This window comes from Syngnathus typhle, unplaced genomic scaffold (genome assembly GCF_033458585.1).
Source record: "Syngnathus typhle isolate RoL2023-S1 ecotype Sweden unplaced genomic scaffold, RoL_Styp_1.0 HiC_scaffold_34, whole genome shotgun sequence".
Taxonomy (NCBI): Eukaryota; Metazoa; Chordata; class Actinopteri; order Syngnathiformes; family Syngnathidae; genus Syngnathus; species Syngnathus typhle.
In genome coordinates this window covers 742,735-766,500 of record NW_026871940.1, presented here as the reverse complement: position 1 = coordinate 766,500, position 23,766 = coordinate 742,735, and the positions used below count along the sequence as shown (strand labels likewise).

Below are 23,766 nucleotides of genomic sequence, written 5' to 3'. Positions count from 1 at the left end.
GAAAGGTATGAGAAATACAGTCGAGACATTGACAACGCCATCCAAGAGGTGGAGGAGAGTGGGCTCGTCATAAACGAATGGTGCCACCTGGCTCCCGAGAGTGAGTTGCAAAGACTCGAATGCGTTGAGGAAATGAACGCGAGAGATGAACCGAACGACAACGTGGAGGAAAATGTCCCGGACTATAACGTCAGGTCCAAAACAACGCAAATGTCCATCGTGACAGAGGCTGCAGCCATCGATCCCGCAGTGTTACGCGACATGTATCGTAACCTGAACCAAAAGCAAGCGTCCGTCTTCTACAAGGTCAGAGATCGGTGCATAAAACGTGTGTGTAGCTCAAAGCCCATTGAGCAGTTCTTCTACCACATCAACGGTGGCGCCGGGACCGGCAAATCGCATCTGATCAAGTGTATCCACGCAGAGGCTACCAAAATACTGCAGAGACTACCACGACTGGCTGAGGAGGCCGACATTTCCAAGCAAACGGTTGTTCTCGCAGCTTTCACTGGCACGGCGGCGTTCAACATTTCCGGGGCAACGTTGCATTGTCTACTCAAACTGCCGAGAAGTCTCAAACCCCCGTACCACGGGCTGGGCAATAAACTGGACGAAGTCAGAGCCGAGCTGTCCATCGCCGAAATACTCATCATCGATGAGATTTCCATGGTGTCGAAAGACCTCTTTGCCTACGTGAATGCCAGGTTGAAACAAATCAAAGGAATTAATTTACCTTTCGGTGGCATGTCTGTTCTTGCTGTTGGAGATTTCTTTCAGCTCCCTCCCGTGAGACAGTCCAAACCTCTGTGCGTGTACGATCCTACGCGGCTGGACCACTGGCGTGACGACTTCAAAAAGATCACGCTCACCGCCATCATGAGGCAGAAAGACGATGTCGCCTTTGCCGAACTGCTGAACCGACTCCGCGTCAAAGAAAAGTCAGATGAACTGTCGGAAATGGACAGAGCTCTCCTTGCCACGAGGTACACTTCCCCAGAAATGTGTCCAAAGCATATTCTGCATGTTTTTGCCACCAATAAACAGGTGGATGGCCATAACTCTGCAATGCTGGAACTGTTTCATAAGGACATTGTGCAGATTGACGCGGATGACTACAAGAAAGACAAAGGAACTGGCAGAATGGCAAGGCAAGCTTCCCCTGTGCAAAGCGCTAAGAATGAGCTCCCGGACTCAATCAAAGTTGCCTTGGGTGCTCGTGTTATGATCACACGAAACGTTGATGTTCAATCAGGTCTGTGCAACGGGATGTTTGCAAAAGTTGTCAAATTGGTGAACTATCCAAATGAAGCCCGTGTCCAGAAACCTGGGTTGGAACTCGATCATGTGAGTAACACAGCGCGTGCTGCTAACCCCGTGTACATTGACAGACTGGAGGAGAAGCTGAACAAGGCTGGAGTGACGCGCCGACAGTTTCCCATCAAGCTTGCTTTTGCCTGCACGATCCACAAGGTACAAGGCATGACAACGTCACAGGCTGCAGTTTCGCTGAAAGGTGTTTTCGAACACGGCATGGGGTACGTAGCTCTGAGTAGAGTGACTTCGCTCAGTGGTCTGCATATTTTGCATATGGATGAGAGAAGGCTTCATGCAAATCCACAAATCACTGCTGCTCTTGCTGAGATGGCAGAGGATTCTTTGGAGAGCGTCATGCCCCTCCTTCACGTGATGCCGTCGGTAGATCGGGCAAATCACCTGGTTGTCGTCCATCATAACACCGAAGGGCTGTCTTGTCACGTGCAAGATATCGTGTCTCATCACGAACTGCTTTTCGCTGATGTTTTGTGCTTCACAGAGACACACCTCCAAGGATCAGTGGCCGATGGACGTGCTTGCTTGGAAGGCTACACGATGTTTTGCAGGAACCGAAGTGATTCTTACACAAACTGTCCTGACTTGGCGACAAAACGTGGTGGCGGCGTAGGTATTTGTGTCAAAAGTCACATCGCGGCCCAGGAAAAGAAATACGTTCAGGGTGTGACCGACATTGAATTTGTTGTGGTGAAACTTGAAGATCCCCTCAATGTGTTGATTGCTGCCGTTTACAGGCCTCCAGGCAACAGTCTGCGCACTTTTCTGCCAAGCTTGGGAAATCTCTTGCGGTACCTTGAAGTAATGGAGCATCATCAGATCTTGGTATGTGGAGATTTTAATGAAGATATGCTATCTGCCTCATTCAAGCCCATTCTTGATTTGTTCCGCTCGAAAGGCTACACGCAACTCATAGCCACTGCTACCACTGACAAAAACACATTGCTTGACCTCATTTTTGTCTCTCGACCTCAGTGTGCCCTTCATTCAGGTGTCCTGCAAACGTACTACAGCTATCACAATCCTGTTTTCTGTGTTTTGACCAGTGAAAGGTAAGTCACAGCTAAATCATGCGGTTCAGCATTTTCTAAAACAACAAGGATGGAAATCGAAACGTGAATGGTGTCGTAAGTGTATAATAATAGTGGTGGGATGCGGTGGGTGATTTGTTGACTTGAGGAGAGATGGGATCCGGAGTGGAAGTGCTCATTACTTGACCTCTTTTTCTTTCTCTCGGCCTCTGTGCTCTTTATTCAGGTTTCGTGCGAACATACAACAGCTATCACAATCCTGTTTTCTGTGTTTTTACCAGTGAAAGGTAAGTCAAATCTAAATCATGTTTTTCACTAGTTGGAACAACGAGGACAGACGTCGAATGGCGTAAGTGTAAACGTAATGTTGCCATTAGCCTCACAATTTCCACATAGAAAATAACTACCAACCCATGTGGATAGCGATAGCTGGAAAAGCAGCTTTATACTGATCACATAAATTGGTGGCAAACATAATGAAATCCACCCCTATTTTGGACACTGAGGTTTCTGCGTGATGCTAGCAATAAACCTGTTGCCTGCCTGGCATTACAAATGGAGAAAACATCGAATTGGAAAATAGTTATCGATGGCAAAGGTTTGCTTCACACGAGAAGCATGCTTCAGAGTGAGTGAAGGGGAGACGGAGAGGAGTGGCCTTTTTAACTTGGATTCACTTTTATCATTTTTAAATGATCCCAGGCAAATCATAGAAGAGTGATAAATGGAAACAAACCGTGAGTAAAGCCTTACATGAAACTGTGATTAAAAAGTATCATGAGTAAAGGTGCTCATACATGTAAAGACAAGGACAGTTGATGTAGCTGAACTCATGTCTGTGGTGGTAAGTTGAGGATGGGCCTGTATGTTGAGATGGAATGGGGGTTGGTGTGGACTCAAATTCAGTTAAGGGAAGGCCAAGCCTTTTGAAAAGCCTTCCCTTAACTCGATGTAACTTTTTAAAATTTTAAACTTTTTAGACTTTTTAATTAGCTTTCAAATAGTCTTCCCTTAACTCAAGTTGATTTAACTTTTTAACTTGTAACATTTTTAACTTTTTAAACTTTTAACTTAAAATGTTTCACTTTCTACATTTTTAACTCTTGTAACATTTTTTACTTTTTAAAGTTTTAACTTGAAATGTTTCACTTTCTAAATTTTTAACTTTTGAAACTTTTACATTTTTTAAACTATCTTAGACGAGTTAAGGGGAGACTTTTTAACGTTTTACATGTTTTTATTTCTGATTTTACAATCACATTTTAAAGATGAGTTCTAGAAAGGCCTTTCAAACTTTTTTTATTTTTAATTGTTTTTCACATTACTTCATTTTTTTATGTATTAAATTTTTTTTACGTCATAATCGTGAGGCGAGAACAGAAAACAGACGAGGTAAGTTTCTCATCATTAGACATGTTTTATCTTTCTTTCAAAAGACACTAAATGGTGCTATTTCACTCTTCTGTATTTTAACAGTTTATCTTATGTGGCGAAAGCAGCTCATCCACAGTCCACTCACCAAAGACATCCTCTCTTCGGCCATGTACCAGCCAAATGCCGCCTTAAGTCCAGGAAAAGTTTTCTGAAAACTGTCCCACCCCTCAGAACGCCGAACACAGGCAGTGAAAGAGTCACTCGGTGGGAAGAAAGACTTGACAATCTTCCACCAGAAACTACAATGGAGCTTAAAGCAAGCGAGGCAATGACCCCAGGAGCAGACACCAACTATGTATGCAACGTGGAAATGCCTAAATAGACTAAGATCTGGTGTTGGACGTGCAAAAGTCACTCTCGCCAAATGGGGACATCTGGAGGATCGGAACAGCGAGTGTGACTGTGGCACTGAACCACAGACCATGCAACACCTCCTCATGTGCCCCTGCTGGAACATCCCTGCACAGCATCGAATTTAGCAGAGTTTAACGGGAGCTCGGCCACTCTGGGAATCAACCTTGATCAGAACCTACCTAACAGACCAAACAGAACTACTTTACAGGCTTTCTTGTCGTCACAGAGGGCAACAGTTTCAAGAACACCTGTACAAGGGAGGCCTGCATCATGGAACACAAACTCCCAAACACACGACTTCTCCTGCTTCTTCTGTGAGTAGCCAAGAAGGTAATTTGTCAGGAAGCGCTCTTTAATTTTACCGCTTCTCCTCAACATGAATTGATTAACATATTATGTTGCAGCACAGCGAGAGCCACGCATTTCAAGAAGACTTGTACAAGGGAGGCCTGCATCATGGAACACAAACTCCCAAACACACATGACTTCTCCTGATTCTTCTGTGAGTAGGCAAAGAGGAAATTTGTCAGGAACCACTTTTTAATTTTACCGCTTCTCCTCAACATGAATTGATTATGATATTATGTTGTAGCACAGCGAGAGCCACGCATTTCAAGAAGACTTGTACAAGGGAGGCCTGCATCATGGAACACAAACTCCCAAACACACATGACTTCTCCTGCTTCATCTGTGAGTAGCCAACAAGGAAAATTGTCAGGAAGCACTCTTTAATTTTACCCCTTCTCCTCAACACCTCTTTCATGTTCCTCTAGTATGTTCCTGGGTCTTGCCTGTGGTTCTACATGCATCCAGTCATGCAGACAGAGAACACCTTAGCCTTTAACTGTCGGAAGCTGTCCCTCTGCGAGGCCTCATAGTATAGTCTGTTTTCTGTTCTCATTCATTCATTTATTTATTCATTTATTCATTTATTTATTTATTTATTTATCGGCCTTTCTATATTTCTTTGCCTTAAATTTTGTTTATTAAGTTTTGTGTTTCCAATATGTGCATGTTCATTTCATCACATACAAGTCCAGTCCAATGTATACGTTCTTGTTTGTCATTTTGTATGTTCAGTATTTATTGAGTCAGTTAAACATTTTATCTATTTTTTTTATTATTTATAAGATTTCACGCATTATATATTCCATTCTGCCCAAAACAACTAATATCATACTGTATTTTGGTTCCAAAAAGCACCATGCAACTGTTTTTTTTCCTTCTTGTTTAGAAGGAAAAGTGTAAAGTGTATGTTGACAACTTATGTTGTGATTTGTCGTATAAAATAACCTGTTTTGAATGACATTATTCATAATTGACATTTATTTAATTCTTTCTTTAATAGAAAATAGGTCTTTTCTGTGTTGATATGAAACTGTAATTAAATACTTATTTTTGATTTTAACTCTGCATGTTCATTCATTACTTTCACACTACTCACTAAATATTTTAATGTGATGTTATCATTATTCATCAGCCAATGCATGCATCAGGGGGGAAGTGGGTTGTTTTTGGGGAAATGAGACAATTATTGAAAGTTTATTAATATATTGTCTTGTGATCATAGTTTATTGTTATGTTGTCTTGTATGTATGTTGTCTTGTATGTACATTCTATAAGTTGATATAGTGTCCATTATTTTATCTTCGCGATTGTACTGATCACGTTGCATTGAAATACTTTGAAAACAAATCGGAAACCTCATAAACCGTGGCGATTATAGTTATTACCATTACTGTAAGGCTATTTTATTACTATCATGATCATATTTTAAATATACTGAAATATCGCCACTCAATCGTATCGTCACGTATCGCGTGATTTTACGGGGACGTCTTTTTCTGTCTCTACTTAAAGTGGACGCTACCATTTTTCACCTTTTAAGGGGGGGGGCTCTAAAAGCGTTGAGTCCACGTAAATATAAACATGCACATGTTCACTCAATTGTGTAATCATATTTCACACGAATTTAGAGCGATGTGTTCCGGTCTCAGTGTTTTTTTTCTGTATGTACTAAAGTTTTGACGCTACGACTAAAAGTTACCCTCTCTTTTCAGACTTCGCTCAGACCTTTCGCGCCGACCTTTCGCGCCGACGAAAAGTGGGGAGGGATAATGACTTTACACCGTCTCATTATCCAGTTGAAGACGAGATAGGTAAGTGGCAACATGAGATTTTGTCACAACAATATTAAAAACCCTAAGTATATACTTACATTTTAACCAGGATTGTTGCGTTAGTGGGGAAAGTAGCACTTCCCCACTTCTAATTACGATCGTCACAGTTCTATTACTGTGCTATTACATGTTATTACTCATTAACTGTACATATAGAAAAAAATAGTCTCCTGTTCTCACGACGGACTTTTGCGGAGTTGTTTCTCGGTGAATTTAGTATGGATTAATTCCATCGGTTGATGAACGTGAACATTATTCGTGACCGAGGCATCCACATCTTTGGTTTGCGTCGAGCAAAAAAAAAAAAGAAAAGAAAGGCCGCCATTACGAAATGCGCATATAGCAAATTAACTTGTAATTATTCATTAACTAGTCAGTCGAAAATACATGTTTCTTCTGCGTTCCTATTTATGACGGAGGATTCCCCATTTTATTGCTCTTGCGTTGAAGTAATGTACACTATCGTCCGCCGCGTGCATTTGCCGACATGTAACAAGATGGATGCGCCACACACATGATGCATGCACTTTGCGTTACAGAGTAAGGACATTTATGGAAAGATACACGACGCGTAATTCATTTATTTCAGACGACACCTCGTAGTCGCCACACGTAAATGGATAAAAATGGTTTACGGTGTTCTTTTATTAAAATCTTTGTTTTAGGTTAGCCCCCCAAAAAATGCACAGGCGCCATTATGAAATGTGCTTCCAAATTTATATAGCAGATGACATTGTAACTGTAAGCACTGATATGTAATGACCGAGTAAGATCAGTAGTATCGAATCATTGCCCAGTGCTACACACCCATGAACTATTGACTTTGTCACGCTGCAGTGACATCTAGTGGATGTTAATCATTGCTGGGAAACGCTTTCTTTTCAGTATAACATTTAAATAATTGTGTGTTTTTTTTATTGTACGTGGCATTCATTTATTTTATCCTATATTAATATAGCAATGATACCTTGTGGTAGTTAATAAATTCATCGCAAAGTCAGTCAGATGTATTATAATAGTAATTATTAAATGAATAATTTGCCATTTGTCCTCTACTAACTGAACAACTCAATTTCTCTCTTTTTTTTTTATTTTTCAGAATGGCGACAAAAATGATTCGCGCCAAAGTAGTGGCAATAAGGAGTGCGCTGCGTGCCAAGACCTGGGTTTGTGCATCTGATGGCACCTTATCTATGCACGGCCAGCACAATAATGTAACTGTGGCCCTCTGTGACGGCGAGAAAGCCTATAAAATAGTTCTCTTTGAACACTTGGCTGCCCTCGTCACAGAGGGCAGCAGTTACATTTTTTTAAACTTCGGTGTGGACCAACGGGGGCAAGGGCTCCTCACCAAACCCGCCTCAAAAATTTTCTCGGCGGCGGAAGTCCGAACCAGCCCACAGCTGGAGGAAGAGGCCAGGGCCCTGGTCTACCCCAAGTCAGTGGCATCATCTCCTCAAGAGGTAGTGAATAAACTACCTGAAGAGATGGTGTCACTGGAGGGCATAATAACTGATGTAAGTTACCTGCACCCACAAATGCACATATACACACTTGTATTTGTGTACACCTGTGAAGACATGATGCATGTGCAATAATAATGTACATGCATGCGCATGCACACACAAAATCATTGAAATTCTCTGTGTAGTACTAATGTACCAAAAGTTTTGGGGTTTTTGGCATCGTTAAGGTCGTGTACACAGACACATGACACGCTCATTGTCAAACACAATTATTGTAATTGGGATATCAATTTGGTCCACTTTAGATGCGTCCTATCCGCATGGTGCGCCAGCGAGGGAACCGCCTGGCACCATTTCGACATTTGACGCTCAAAAAAGTAAGTAGCCATTTGCACTTCCCCTGTTGTAGCACTTTGCACACATACTTATACGCATTTTCAAACTACCGCAGGATGAAGCCACTGTCAAAATTGGACTTTGGCGGGAGGCTAACCTCGTAGAGCTGAAGGTAGGGGGTTCCTTCGTGTTCACCCACCTGAGTGCCCAGGCGACCGAGTCGGGAGTCATGCTCCACTCGACAACGTACACGGATGTAAAGGTTAGTAAATGGCTTCATAGCAGTGGAATTGAAAAGGTGCTTGCTTATTGCTTATTGTTCCCTTTTCCAAGATCAACTTATTGTCCCATCGCGCAATTGCAGCGTTCTGCCCGACGCGCAGCCGACCGCGCAACTGCTCCGCGCTGGTCGCATTATTGTGACAGAGCCGTCGCTGAAATTTAGAAAATATTTGTAACGTCTTGATGTACTTTCTCAAATTGAAGTGTACCTCACTGAGCAGGGAGCCTAATTTGGTCCGATCGCGCGACCGCCCGCAGCGCGTCGGGCGCTCACTGTCGCATTGCTTTAAGAACGTCTTTGTGTTTTAGGATGGCTTTACTGCTCCCACTTGCTTTATTTGGAGGCATGATTAGCCTTTGGGAAACGTTGTTTTCCATTCATAAAAATTAATTACATTTTGATTTTATTCAACAGGCCTGCAAATCCAGCCTCATCATTACCGTCGTTGGTATACTCTATGGGGAAGAGGTGGTGGAGGTTGTGTCGGATTCGGGGGAAGTGACAGTCATCAAACTTGATATCTGGCAAAAAACCTTCAGCCAGCCCCCCCATATCCCACAAGATGGGATGCCCATTATTGTCACTCGTGTGCAGGGTGACGTGACTAAGATCGAATGTGTGAATGAATGCATGCATGAATGTATGTATGTATGTATGTATGTATGTATGTATGTATGTATGTATGTATGTATGTATGTATGTATGTATGTATGTATGTATGTATGTATGTATGTATGTATGTATGTATGTATGTATGTATGTATGTATGTATGTATGTATGTATGTATGTATGTATGAATGTATGAATGAATGAATGAATGAATGAATGAATGATGCATAATTGAATGAATTGTTGAAATTTATTGAATGGTTGAAATTAATTGAATGTGTGATTGAATAAATGTTACATGTTTACTTTTCTAACAACAATTGTTCATCATATTTCTACCTATTCCACAACTTCCCACTTATCAAAAACTTCACATCTTTTATTTTGAAATCCACACCCAATTCGCCAATATTTCATTTTTCCCTTCTCATTTCTACATTTTTCAACCGATTCAACCCATTCCAACTTTCAACTGTTCATCATTTTTCTACCTATTCCACAACTTCCCACTTACCAAAAACTTCACGTCTTTTATTTTGAAATTCACACCCATTTCCTTTTTCCCTTCTCATTTCTACATTTTTCAACCGATTCAACCCATTCCAACTTTCAACTGTTCATCATTTTTTTTCCTATTCCACAACTTACCAAAAAGTTCACATCTTTTATTTTGAAATTCACACCCAGTTCCTTTTTCCCTTCTCATTTCTACATTTTTCAACCGATTCAACTCGTTTCAACATCATTCTGCAACATTCCTTAAATATTTATTCAACTTCTTCACCTTCACACGCAATTCCTTCAGGAATTGCAAATTCTAGTTGTGTGAAGGCGAAGGCCTTCACACATTGATATTCTACTTTAATGTGTGAAGGCGAAGGCCTTCACACATTGATATTGTACTTTATTATTAAACAACTTATTCCTCCCACTTTTTTGACATCTAACTACTCCCACATGCTTCAACCCATTCACCTCGTTCAAACTTTCACACGTTCCAAAAATTCATGGCACGCTTGCCAGTATTTTTCGCGTTCATAACATTTACCGTTTTTAAGTAATTAGCAAATTTGTGCCTTTTATTTCCCCATTCATTCTTAATGGCAATGTCAACCCGAGCCAGTTTCCTGTAGTGGGTTCGATTCCCACATTGGGCGTCATTAATTATTCTACTCTTTATTCTTCCCGCTTATCATTTTCAACGCTTATCATTTGTAACTAACATTCGCATTCAACATTCATTACATTAAGCAATTTCCACCACTTTGATTACGTATTCGCATTCAACAAACACATTCATTACATTAACCAAATTCAACCAATAAAAGAAAGGGACTCAATTAGCTCGTGGGAAACACAAGTGATTCCAGTACACGAGCATCTTTCCCGAGTGGTATCAAAACCCGCGTCAGTTCGATTCCCACATTGGGCGTCATTATTTATTTTACTCTTTATCCTTCCCGGTTATCATTTTCAACGGTTATCATTTGTAACTTTTGTCATTCGCATTCAACATTCATTACATTAAGCAATTTCCACCACTTTGATTACGCATTCGCATTCAACAAACACATTCATTACATTAACCAAATTCAACAGTTACTGAGGTAGGAACCTGATTAGCTCAGTTGGAAACACAATGGCAATGTCAACCTGCGCCAGTTTCCTGTAGTGGGTTCGATTCCCACTTTGGGCGTCATAAAGTATTTTACTCTTTATTCTTCCCCCTTATCATTTGTACCTTTTTTGTAACATTTGTAACGTTTCATTTTTAACGCTTATCATTTGTACCTTTTTGTAACATGTATTTGTAACATTTTCCCATTTATTTCACAATTATCTATTTTCCCTTTGTATTCTTCCCGCTCATCATTTTTAACGCTTAACGTTTGTAACTTAACATCTGCCTTCGCCTTCACACGCAATTTCTTCCGAAATTGCAATTCTAGTTATTATTAAACAACTTATTCCTCCCACTTTTTTGACATCCAACTACTCCCACATGCTTCAACCAATTCACCTCGTTCAAACTTTCACACGTTCCAAAAATTCATGGCACCCTTGCCACCTTTTTTCCCCTTCATAACATTTACCGTTTTTAAGTAATTAGCAAATTTGTGCATTTATTTCCCCATTCATTCTTAATGGCAATGTCAACCCGAGCCAGTGTCCTGTAGTGGGTTCGATTCCCACATTGGGCGTCATTAATTATTTTACTCTTTATTCTTCCCGCTTATCATTTTCAACGCTTATCATTTGTAACTAACATTTGCATTCAACATTCATTACATTAAGCAATTTCCACCACTTTGATTACGTATTCGCATTCAACAAACACATTCATTACATTAACCAAATTCTACCAGTATGTAGACAGGGACACAATTAGCTCGTGGGAAACACAAGTGATTCCAGAACACGAGCGGCTTTCCCGAGTGGTATCAAAACCCGCGCCGGTTCGATTCCCACATTGGGCGTCGTTATTTATTTTACTCTTTATCCTTCCCGGTTATCATTTTCAACGGTTATCATTTGTAACTTTTGTCATTCGCATTCAACATTCATTACATTAAGCAATTTCCACCACATTGATTACGCATTCGCATTCAACAAACACATTCATTACATTAACCAAATTCAACCAGCATGAAGGAAGGATCCTCATTAGCTCAGTCGGAAACACAATGGAAATGTCAACCCGAGCCAGTTTCCTGTAGTGGGTTCGATTCCCACATTGGGAGTCATAAATTATTTTACTCTTTATTCTTCCCCCTTATCACTTTAAACGCTTATCATTTGTACCTTTTTTGTAACATTTGTAACGTTTCATTTTTAACGCTTATCATTTGTACCTTTTTGTAACATGTATTTGTAACATTTTCCCATTTATTTCACAATTATCTATTTTCCCTTTGTATTCTTCCCGCTCATCATTTTTAACGCTTAACGTTTGTAACTTAACATCTGCCTTCGCCTTCACACGCAATTTCTTCCGAAATTGCAATTCTAGTTATTAGTGTGAAGGTGAAGACCTTCACACTATTGTTATTCCTGTCCTTTATTGTGTGAAGGCGAAGGCCTTCACACATTGTTATTCTACTTTATTATTATTTTTATTAAACAACTTATTCCTCCCACTTTTTTGACATCCAACTACTCCCACATGCTTCAACCGATTCACCTCGTTCAAACTTTCACACGTTCCAAAAATTCATGGCAAGCTTGCCACTTTTTTTCTCGTTCATAACATTTACCGTTTTTAAGTAATTAGCAAATTTGTGCCTTTTATTTCCCCATTCATTCTTAATGGCAATGTCAACCCGAGCCAGTTTCCTGTAGTGGGTTCGATTCCCACATTGGGCGTCATTATTTATTTTACTCTTTATTCTTCCCGCTTATCATTTTCAACGCTTATCATTTGTAACTAACATTCGCATTCAACATTCATTACATTAAGCAATTTCCACCACTTTAATTACGTATTCGCATTCAACAAACACATTCATTACATTAACCAATTTCAACCACGGCATAGTAAGGGACTCAATTAGCTCGTGGGAAACACAAGTGATTCCAGTACACGAGCATCATTCCCGAGTGGTATCAAAACCCGCGTCAGTTCGATTCCCACGTTGGGCGTCATTATTTATTTTACTCTTTATCCTTTCCCTTATCATTTTCAACGCTTATCATTTGTACCTTTTTTGTAACATTTGTAACATTTCATTTTTAACGCTTATCATTTGTACCTTTTTGTAACATGTATTTGTAACATTTTCCCATTTATTTCACAATTATTTCTTTCCCTTTTCATTCTTCCCTCTCATCATTTTTAACGCTTAACGTTTCTAAATTACCATCTGCCTTCGCCTTCACACGCAATTTCTTCCGAAATTGCAATTCTAGTTATTATTATTCTACTTATTCTGCCCACTTTTTCGGCGCTTAACTACTTCCACATACTTCAACCGATTCACTCCATTCCACTTTTCACTTATTCCAAATATTCATGGCAACACTGCTTAGATTTTTTTCCTTCCAAAAATTTTCCGTTTTCGCAAAATTCACAAATTTACGGCGATTTTTGCCCCATTCATTCTTAATGGCAGATTCAACATTTCACATTTATGTTGTTCCAGTTTGAAATTCACATAATTCAACACATTCAAATCACATTGGGGACATTCCCAAACTTGCCAAATTCAACATTTTCACGTTTTCATCTTTTATTTTGAAATTCACACTCTATTCCTTTTTCCCTTTTCCCTTCTCATTTCTACATTTTTCAACCGATTCAACCCATTCCAACTTTCAACTGTTCATCTTTTCTCTACCTATTCCACAACTTCCCACTTACCAAAAACTTCACATCTTTTATTTTGAAATTCAACCAAAATTCTCTAAAATTTCCTTTTTTCTACTCTAATTTCTACATTTTTCAACCGATTCAACCCATTCCAACTTTCAACTGTTCATAATTTTTCTACCTATTCAACAACTTCCCACTTATCAAAAACTTCACTTCTTTTATTTTGAAATTCACACCCAATTCCTTTTTCCCTTCTCATTTCTACATTTTTCAACCGATCCAACCCATTCCAACTTTCAACTGTTCATCATTTTTCTACCTATTCAACAACTTCCCACTTATCAAAAACTTCACTTCTTTTATTTTGAAATTCACACCCAATTCCTTTTTCCCTTCTCCTTTCTACATTTTCAACCGATTCAACCCATTCCAACTTTCAACTGTTCATCATTTTTCTACCTATTCCACAACTTCCCACTTACCAAAAAATTCACATCTTTTATTTTGAAATTCACTCCCAATTCCTTTTTCCCTTCTCATTTCTACATTTTTCAACTGATTCAACCCATTCCAACTTTCAACTGTTCATCATTTTTCTACCTATTCCACAACTTCCCCCTTACCAAAAACTTCACATCTTTTATTTTGAAATTCACACCCACTTCCTTTTTCCCTTCTCATTTCTACATTTTTCAACCGATTCAACCCATTCCAACTTTCAATTGTTCATCATTCTTCTACCTATTCCACAACTTCCCACTTACCAAAAACTTCACATCTTTTATTTTGAAATTCACACCCAATTCCTTTTTCCCTTCTCATTTCTACATTTTTCAACCGATTCAACCCATTCCAACTTTCAACTGTTCATCATTTTTCTACCTATTCCACAACTTCCCACTTACCAAAAACTTCACGTCTTTTATTTTGAAATTCACGCCCAATTCCTTTTTCCCTTCTCATTTCTACATTTTTCAACCGATTCAACCCATTCCAACTTTCAACTGTTCATCATTCTTCTACCTATTCCACAACTTCCCACTTACCAAAAACTTCAAATCTTTTATTTTGAAATTCACTCCCAATTCCTTTTTCCCTTCTTATTTCTACATTTTTCAACCGATTCAACCCATTCCAACTTTCAACTGTTCATCATTTTTCTACCTATTCCACAACTTCCCACTTACCAAAAACTTCACATCTTTTGTTTTGAAATTCACACCCAATTCCTTTTTCCCTTCTCATTTCTAAATTTTTCAACCGATTCAACCCATTCCAACTTTCAACTGTTCATCTTTTTTCTACCTATTCCACAACTTCCCACTTACCACAAACTTCACGTCTTTTATTTCTAAATTCACACCCATTTCCTTTTTCCGTTCTCATTTCTACATTTTTCAACCCATTCAACCCATTCCAACTTTCAACTGTTCATCATTTTTTTTCCTATTCCACAACTTACCAAAAACTTCACATCTTTTATTTTGAAATTCACACCCAATTCACCAATATTTTCTTTTTCCCTTCTCATTTCTACATTTTTCAACCGATTCAACCCATTCCAACTTTCAACTGTTCATCATTTTTCTACCTATTCCACAACTTACCAAAAACTTCACATATTTTATTTTGAAATTCACACCTACTTCCTTTTTCCCTTCTCATTTCTACATTTTTCAACCGATTCAACCCATTCCAACTTTCAACTGTTCATCCTTTTTCTACCTATTCCACAACTTACCAAAAACTTCACATCTTTTATTTTAAAATTCACACCCAATTCTCCAATAATTCCTTTTTCCCTTCTCATTTCTACATTTTTCAACCGATTCGACCCATTCCAACTTTCAACTGTTCATCCTTTTTCTACCTATTCCACAACTTACCAAAAACTTCACATCTTTTATTTTGAAATTCACACCCAATTCTCCAATAATTCCTTTTTCCCTTCTCATTTCTACATTTTTCAACCGATTCAACCCATTCCAACTTTCAACTGTTCATCCTTTTTCTACCTATTCCACAACTTACCAAAAACTTCACATTTTTTATTTTGAAATTCACACCCAATTCTCCAATATTTCCTTTTTCCCTTCTCATTTCTACATTTTTCAACCGATTCAACCCATTCCAACTTTCAACTGTTCATCCTTTTTCTACCTATTCCACAACTTACCAAAAAATTCACATCTTTTATTTTGAAATTCACACCCAATTCTCCAATATTTCCTTTTTCCCTTCTCATTTCTACATTTTTCAACCGAATCAACCCATTCAAACTTTATTCACTTTGTTCACCTTATGCTTACCATATTCACCCCCTTCACCACCACTTCTACTATGCTTTCGCAATTCAGCCCTTGACCCCCACTTCCAGTGTAGCGGCCATCTTGGATTGACCCTGAAGTGACCTAATGAACCCAGAATGAACCGAAAGTGCCCGCGGGCAAACTGCGTCCCGTGGTGCAGTTTTTATTGGCCCGCAGCAAATTCTGAAAACATGCATATGGCCCGCACAAGAAGCTTGAGCTCAACGCTGTTGCACTTCTCAGTTTCACCACTAGATGGAGCCCGCCACACAAATGAAATCAAGCAAAGAAAATCTTTTACCACGAGTCCCCACAAATGGCTGCCCCTACACCACCACCCCCCCACCCCCGGAAGAGAAGCGAACACGCTGCGTTTGACGTCTCGCGTGAGTTAGATCCGCTTATCGCGATTGTTGCAGGCCGCGCACAGTGCTCAGTCACAGACGGCGGTTACCGAAAGAGATTGTTGCTGTGATTGTGTGCGTGTTTGCCAAAAAGTAAGTATAGACTTTTAAGTGTTACATTGTTTACTGTTGTGCTGATGTCTGATCCCAGACTGTTTCGTGTGTGCGCCGTTTGGTTGGTAATGCTTCACATAAGAAGTCGTTTATTTGCTTTATAATCTCAGTGAAGCATCGCCGCTAGCTAGCATTAGCGAAACGTCCACTAGCAACTACCTTGTAGCTCGGCTCCGGAGTTCAATAGGCGTAAAGAGATTCAACATAAGAGGCGGTTGCTGTGTCGAATCAAATATTTTATGTCAAACTTTGATTCTTTAAATAATCGCAATAATATGTATACAAGTGTCTTTATTTCATCGGGACTTTTGCGGTGGCGCACGGCGACCCGATATGACGTCATATTGTAGTTTTTTCCCCCTCGCGTTTACTTGTAGCCAACAAATCGGCGACTAAATATGACGTCACATTGTAGTTTTGACCGTCGCGTTTTCACTATTCTTAGGCATACTGTAATAGAAATAAATTGTTATGTTTAGTAGACAAACAAAGCATCTTGACAACCTGTTGTTTCAGTGTCCTATGTTGCAAAATCAATGTACATTTTGGCGTTAAATTGTTGCTTTGGAAAGTGACGTCACCACGCCTAGTCTCGCGTGAGTTATATCCGCTTATCGCGATTGTTGCGGCCCGCGCGCAGTGGTCAGTCACAGACGGCGCGTATCGAGAGAGACCGTTGCTGTGATCGTGTGGCTGTTTGCCAAAAAGTGAGTTATACATTTAAGTGTTACTCCTGTTTACTTTTGTGCTGTTTGTCTGATTCCACATTGTTTCGTGTATGCGCCGTTGGGTTGGTAGCTTCGGCGATGCTTTACATAAGTCGTTTATTTGGTTTCTTTTCTCAGTGAAGCATTGCCGCTAGCTAGCTAGCTAGCATTAGCGAAACGTCTTCGTTGCAGCTCGGCTCCGGAGTTCAATAGGCGTAAAGAGCTTCAACATAAGAGGCGGTTGCTGTGTCGAATTACATTTTCTATATCAAACTTTGATTCATTATATAATCGCAATAAATGTCTTTATTTCGTCGGCGCGTTTACGGTGGCGCACGACGACCGGATATGACGTCACATTGTAGTTTTCCCGCCTCGCGTTTACTTGTATGCTACAAATCGCCGACCAAAAATGACGTCATATTGTAGTTTTTTTCCTTCGCGTTTATTTACATGCCACAAATATATGGTTTTAAATTATGACGGGATTAAAAGTAATCATATGGCATCGTGCTGACATTTCAGGCTGTCATGAGATTAAAAATCATGTATACATTTACATATAAAGTAGACATGTAAATCTAGGTCTCTTTTCTCATGCCAGATGACAAAATTACTTATACCTGCTCTCGTACAAAAGAAGCATCCAGGAGCAAATGATTAGTTTCTCAATTGTGCGTTTTTTGTACTGTTCAAGTTTGGGATAAAGTCAAATAGCATTCATTAAAAAATAGGATGATGAATTATCATTAGTACTACAGTTGTGCATTGTGACTACTGTATCATTAAAAGCTGTTTTTGACTAGTTAGGAAATATTGACTTTCAATCTCGCCACCGTATTTCTCTCACTATTTGTAATCATAAAAGACATTCAAAGCATTGTGGAAATGTCAGTTAATTATTTGTTTCCTGCTTTCTGTTATTTCTTTCCTTGCAGTACATAACTACTTCCAAGGTGAGGCATGATTCAGTCAGTCAATTTTATGTTATCATCATTATAAAGTGATTGTATTTCAAGTTCCTGTGATGATAGCTTTGAAATCGTGATTAAATTTGGCTACTGTTTACGTATTTTAGTCAATGGTTTGTTTAATTTTGATTACTATGCTTATGTATTGTTATTGTGCTTTTGGTTAAGTAGTGAGCACTGAAGTTCAAAACCTGTGTCTTTTCCCATGCTGGATGACAAAATTACTTATACCTGATCTGATACAAAAGAATCATCCAGGAGCAAATTGTTAGTTTAGCATTCTTTTATGTTATAATTGGGGTCACTGTACCATTTACATTTTTACATTGCGGTAACATTGTATACTGACATGCTTCCGCCATAATCAAAGTTTCATTTTCTCCATCTCATAAACTCCAGTGCGAAGGACACCGTCACTGTACATCATTACATTGTGCCATAATATTTTCAAGATGTGATATACCACCCACAAATTCTTTAGTACCACATTCTTCTCACTATTAAGCCTCTTGTATACAAGTTAAAACTACAGTTAAAACAGTTTTGCGTCTGATTTTTCCAATGTTATGTAATGTCTTATTTTAATAAATAACTTCATCAATTCTAATGTAATTTTGCTTTCAGTTCGTTGTAAATCGAAAGTATGACTAATTACATTGTACCTTATTGATATATGTTGTTTTTTTTCCTGCAGAGCTCTGTGACCTGCGGTTCTGGCACGCTCCGTGGACCTGTATTTCTGAGACGCTCCGTGGCCTGTAGTTCTGTGACGCTCCAGGGACCCTGTGGCTGACCCCCTATACCCTCTTTGTGGCTGCTCTATCTTTTGTCTTCTGTCTTCCTTCTATCTCACATCCATCATAACTTGCCATGCCGAGGAAAGGAAGGCGATCCCAGGCTGTAAAGTTGAGCTGGGAGCGACGTTTAAATCGTCGATGCTCCCCGCCGCCAGTTACATGCAGTGATCCAACCTTACCTACCCGGCATAATGACGTCACAAGTGCAGATTCTGCACGTTTTGAAACTCCTGACACATGTGCCAATACTGCACTTTTTGAACCTACTGCACTTTTTGAACCTGAACATGGCCTTGAGCCACACTTTGAAACTGAACGCGGTCATGCTCCACGCTCTCAAACTTACGCACGTGGTCATGATCCGCCTTTTGAAACTGACGCACGTGGCCATGATCCACTTTGTCAAACTCCTGCACGTGCCCTTGATGCACAATTTGAGACTGATTCTTGTGACACTGGGCCTGACATTCCCGCTGCAGCCACGGCTTCTGTGCAACCTCATTTGGTAACGTATGTGTTGGCATCTCACAGCCAAAATCATCCCAGATATGGAGAATTCAGAAACAGTCAATGTGTGGCTAACTCTGTTACATTTCTGGCTTTCTTGCAGGAGTTAAATCACCTGACCAGCTCTGATCTTGATGCTGTTCTTAATGTTGGCAATGAACTGTATACATGTACTGTTGCTGCACTGAAAGCCCAAGGATGCTTCTTGGACAGATTTCTGACGGCTGATGAACTTCCAGGGGTTGTGCGTGGTTTTTCTAAGCAGCATGTCTTAATAAAGAGTCAGTCAATGGGTGGTTTGTTCACCTCTTTCTACGGAGATGAGCTGTTCCTGAACCTTCGTGACAGACTCCGGTGCTTGACCTCAGGGGTCAATTGTGCGCTTCTGATTATGCGGTTAACGTGCATTGCTGTTTTCCGAGACCACCAAGGCAGGTATGGTTTTTTTGATCCCCACTCTAGAGGACGAGACGGCCTCCATGATGACAACGGCACAGCGATCATGATGCTCTTCACATGTGTGTCCGACCTGATCGATAAGTTGACGAAGGTTTATACAAGCTTGAGGTGCTCTGGCGATGAGCCATATGAGCTTGTACCGATCTGCTTCGAACCTGTTGAAGTTCCCGTAAGTAACCATGAGATGGCGCCATGTACACAGATTCCTCCCGTGATGAGCATCGATGACGCTGCCGCAAGCAGACCTGTTGCTGAAATTGTCCCACGTGTTGAGACGAGCGAGACTACACCGTGTTCAGGTGAACATCACTACCAAGAATTTCCCGATAACGGTGAAGTGGTTTTGACAACAGGTAAACAGCTGCCAAATGTGTCAAAAATTGCGAAATCTAGTAGGAGAAAGTTCCTACGACAAATAAAAGCACAGGAAACAAAAGAAAAATCTGAAGTAAGACGTAAAAAACAGGAACTAAAGAGAATGATGAAAAACTCTAAACAGAAGGAACAGTACAGTCAAAATGCAGAGGTAAGACAAAGGAAATTGGGTTATATTAGGACCCGTTATCAACAGGACAAGCGTTTTTGTGCCAAACAAAAGTCCTATTTTACACAACGTTGTCAGACAGATCCTGAGTTTAAGAAGAAAAACCGTACCCGTTTCTCACGTCGTTATAGGACAGATGAGTGTTTTACGATGAGACGACGCGCTTACATTACACAACGTTACCGTGACGATGTTGCGTTTAAGAACCGACAGCGTTCTTACATCACAGAACGTTACCGTGACGATGTTGGGTTTAAGAACAGACAGCGTTCTTACATCACAGAACGTTACCGTGATGATGTTGAGTTTCGAAACAGGCAGCGATATTACATTACACGCCGTTATTTAAACAACCCTGAATTCCGATTAAAACATCAGGAAATCATGAGGCGCATAATGAAAACAAAATCTGATTCACTGAGGACCAAAACAATGCGCAGAGTAAGTACGCTTTTGAAAAAATACAAAGTCATAAACCGACTGTGTAGGGAGCGAAACGACTGTGTGCTTATGAAAGCTGTTGATGTATTCAAAGCCCAAATTAAGAATGGCCCCACATTTGTCTGCACTGTTTGCCACAGAGCATTGTTTCCGAACCAAGTACGCGCTTGTCAACGTAGATTTTATAAGAAAAACAGACATGTTGTTGCAAGTTGTCTCACGGGACAATTTGTCCATATCTGTGATGATGAATGTCAGCCCTCGTGCAGCGTACCAGCTGAAAGAAAACTGGAGTGGATATGTCACACTTGCTTTAGTCACCTCAAAGATGGTAAAATGCCTGCACTTGCTGTTGCGAACAATCTGACACTCTCTGATATTCCAAAGGAACTGTGTGGATTGAACATACTGGAGAGACACCTCATTTCCAAATGCATATCATTTGCCAAAATTGTACCTCTTCCCAAAGGTCAACAACGAGCCATTCGTGGAAATGTGGTGTGCGTGCCATCGGAAGTACAAGAGACGGTCAATGTCTTGCCCAGACTAAGAAGTAAGTCACAGATGTTGAGAGTGAAACTGAAGAGACGGCTTTGCTACAAAGGCCATCAGTTTTTTCAAACCGTCACTTGGTCCAAGCTAATGAGCGCTCTGATGAAACTGCAACAAGTCCATCCACAGTACAGAGACATAACTATTCGCGACGATGCGGACCTTTGCGACCCAACCCTCACTGACGATGAGAGCAGCTCCGATGAAGCGCAAATGAGCGACAGTGAGTACAATGTGGAAGCTCTGGAGGAGATATACAGATTTGAGAGTGATGCTCTGTGTGGGATGAACAGTGACTCACAACATGACAACAGTGGTAACAAACAGCAACAAGAAAATGTGGAAGACGGTGATCAACCAAATGGTGGAGTGATACTTGAATCATGTCTCCAACCCAATGATGTGTCAGAGGAAATTATGAGTTTTACAGAGGGCATTTATTGTGTTGCTCCTGCAGAAAGAAACAACCCAGTAAGCTTTTTCAAGACTCCCAAGCTTGAGGCCATGGCTTTTCCAGTGCAGTTTCCCACTGGTCAAAACACCCTCGATGAAGAGAGAGCAATTAAACTCACACCAAGCAAATATTTCAAAACGCGTCTGTGTTGTGTGGATGAACGCTTTGCTCGAGATACCAACTACTTGTTCTTTGCCCAGTTTGTGACTGAAATTTACCAGGCAACGTCGAGCATGACAATACAGCTGCGCAAAGGTAAGCCTTTTACCAGGGATGGTCGAAGGATAAACAATGCCATGCTTCAGGACAAACGTGAAGTTGAGAAACTGGTGCGCAGCAAAGATGCTGTCCGATTCATGACACCGCTGAGAGGTACGCCGGCCTATTGGGAGAGAACCACCAAAGATCTTTTTGCTATGATCCGGCAGCTGGGCACACCCACGTTCTTTTGCACATTTTCTGCTGCCGAAATGCGTTGGGAAGAGGTCATCACCGCCATCAAAGCGCAACAAGGTGAAGTAGTGAATTTCGCCCAACTTGACTGGGCTACCAAGTGTGAGATCCTACGCAGCAATCCTGTGACGACGATGCGCATGTTCGACAAGCGTGTGGAAGCTCTGTTCAGAGATTTGATCCTCTCTCCGGCGCAACCGATTGGTGAGGTCGTCGACTACTTTTACCGACTGGAGTTTCAACACAGAGGAAGTCCTCACATTCATTGCCTCATATGGGTTCGAGGTGCCCCTGTATTTGAGGAAGCCACGGATGGAGCCATCTGTCATTTTGTGTCTCGCTACATCTCGGCCGAGCTGCCGGACCCGCAGAAGGAACCGGAATTGTACAAAAAGGTCACAGAGGTTCAGATGCACAGCAAAAGTCACTCCAAATCGTGCGTCAAACACCAAGGTGCAAATTGCCGCTTTGGATTCCCCAAACAACCGTGCGATGAAACAATGATCGTCAGACCTGCGCCCGTCGACGACGACAATCGAGATCAACGCAATGATGATCGCTTGGCGTCGAATGCCAAGCTTGTTCCCGTGCTAAATCTGCTGAATGAGCCTGAAACGGCATGCCTGACTTTGCCTCAGCTACTGGCTAAATGTAAGCTCACCGGTGACGAGTACATGAACTGTTTGCGCATGACGGCCTCGTCGAGTTCTGTCGTGCTTAAGCGAGAACCGAAAGACTGCTGGGTCAACAACTACAACCGCCATTTGCTTCTTGCCTGGGATGGAAACCTGGACATCCAATACATCCTGAATGCCTACTCTTGCATCGCATACATCTGCAGCTACATCAGCAAGGCTGAACACGGTCTGAGCCAATACCTGAAATCGGTCATTGAAAACTCCCGCTGCGCAAATGTCAACGAGAGCGATGAAATGAAGCAAATTATGCAAGCGTACTCCAAGAAAAGAGAAGTGAGTGCTCAGGAATGCGTCGCACGTGCGTGCGGCTTGCATATGAAACAGTCCTCCCGCATGGTGGTATTTGTACAAACGAGTGACAATGCGCTGAAAATGAGTTATCCTCTCTCGCTCCTTGAGGGCAAAACGCAGGAATCTCATGAAGTGTGGATGACTGGCCTGCCGGAAAAATACAAATCCAGACCTCAAACAGAGGAATTCGAAGTCATGTGCTTGGCTGATTTTGCATCAATGTGCAGAATTGTTTATGGCAAACAAGCCAAAGGTAAGAATGTTTTGCCTCTGCTGAACGACATGGGCTTTGTCCAGAAAAGAACAGAAAAACATGCGGTCATCAAATACTGCAAATACTCTGAACAAAAGAATCCGGAGGAATATTACTGCTGCTTGCTCAAGCTGTACCTGCCTCATCGTGCTGATTGCCAATTAAAATCTGAACGCTGTCCTTCCTATCAGTTGTTTCATGATAACGCCTGTGTGCAGTTACCGTATAACGACTCTGTGGAGCGCGTGTGCCAAATTGTCAGAAGGAACAGAGAAAGGTATGAGAAATACAGTCGAGACATTGACAACGCCATCCAAGAGGTGGAGGAGAGTGGGCTCATCATAAACGAATGGTGCCACCTGGCTCCCGAGAGTGAGTTGCAAAGACTCGAATGCGTTGAGGAAATGAACGCGAGAGATGAACCGAACGACAACGTGGAGGAAAATGTCCCGGACTATAACGTCAGGTCCAAAACAACCC

The 23,766-nt window shown here is 40.9% G+C and overlaps 1 long non-coding RNA gene across 2 annotated transcripts; it reads left to right on the top strand.

Annotated features, from left to right (window-relative positions):
• Window positions 1–3,541: 3,541 nt before the first annotated feature.
• On the top strand, window positions 3,542–5,511 carry LOC133147166 (uncharacterized). Of its 2 annotated transcripts, none has more exons than XR_009711538.1 (4): window positions 3,542–4,462; window positions 4,553–4,650; window positions 4,741–4,838; window positions 4,922–5,511. It is a non-coding gene; the product is annotated as an uncharacterized LOC133147166 (long non-coding RNA). The 2 variants fall into 2 exon arrangements; XR_009711537.1 differs by having other exon boundaries at window positions 3,542–4,478.
• Window positions 5,512–23,766: the final 18,255 nt, after the last annotated feature.